A 1,171-nucleotide genomic window follows, 5' to 3' on the forward strand; every position below is an offset into this window, starting at 1 on the left:
GTGGGGGGGGCGGGTGGCGGTGGGGGGAGGCGGCCACGAAAGGCTGGGGACGCCCACAGGCCGCGGCAGCGCAGCCCGCCCTGGGGCAGGAGGGAGCTGTCTGGACAGCCGGACAGCCGGACAGCCGGACAGGCGGGGAGAAGAGCAGAGCAGGTGAACAGCAGCGCACACCAGCTCTGCGTCCAGTGGCGCCAGTGCAGGTGCACACGGGCGAAGTCGAGTCACAGCTCCTCCGGGCCTGGTGACCGCTCCTCCTCTGCCTCCAGGGCACACGCGCGCCCCTCGGCCCCCGGGGGGCCACCTGTGCGCAGGGACCCCTCCCTGGGCGCGGGCAGGTCCGGGGAGGAGGGGCTCAGGGACCGCCCACCGGTAGGAAAAGTGCCGGCATCGACTCGCGTAAAACCAACCAGGCCTGAAAAGGGGGAAAGGGAATTACTTGAGTTACGCAATTAATCTACAAAGATTTTTTTTAATGCTAAGGTTTAAAACGAGGGTTGTTCAAAACTGACTTCTTAAAGGTTAACTACTAGTGCCTTGCACATCATTCTGTAGTGTTACTAATGGAACAGAATTCAGTTAGGTTCAGTATATCAATCTCACAAAGTAAGTGCATCAGCCATGACTATAAATCAGGGAAAGTTTTGTGTAAAGCAGCTGCTTAAAAGGCCTTGGTCTCTCCATCACCTGAGGGCTCAGGTCATGATGTCACAGTTTGGGAGTTTGAGCCCCGGGGCGGGGCGGGGGGGTGGGTTCTGTGCCGACAGTTGGGAGCTCGGAGCCTGCTTGGGATTCTGGGTTTCCCTCTCTCTCTGCCCCTCCCCTGCTCACACTGTCTCTCTCTCTCTCTCTCCCTCAAAAATAAAAAAACATTAAAAAACAAAGTGGTCTTGGGGCACCTGGGTGGCTCAGTCAGTTAAGCGTCCAGCTTCGGCTCAGGTCATGATCTCGCGGTTTATGAGTTCGAGTCCTGCATGTGGCTCTGTACTGACACAGCAGAACCTGCTTCAGATCCTCTGTCTCCCTGTCTCTTTGCCCTTCCCAGCTTTTGCGTGCGCACTGTCTCTCTCTCTCTCAGAAATAAACATTTTTAAAAAATTATTAAAAAAGTAAAGTGATCTTTAATAAAAGACCTTGGTCTCCACACAAAAAAGTATGCTGTCTTTTCTCCTAA

This window comes from Crocuta crocuta, unplaced genomic scaffold, assembly GCF_008692635.1.
Source record: "Crocuta crocuta isolate KB4526 unplaced genomic scaffold, BGI_CrCroc_1.0 scaffold61, whole genome shotgun sequence".
Taxonomy (NCBI): Eukaryota; Metazoa; Chordata; class Mammalia; order Carnivora; family Hyaenidae; genus Crocuta; species Crocuta crocuta.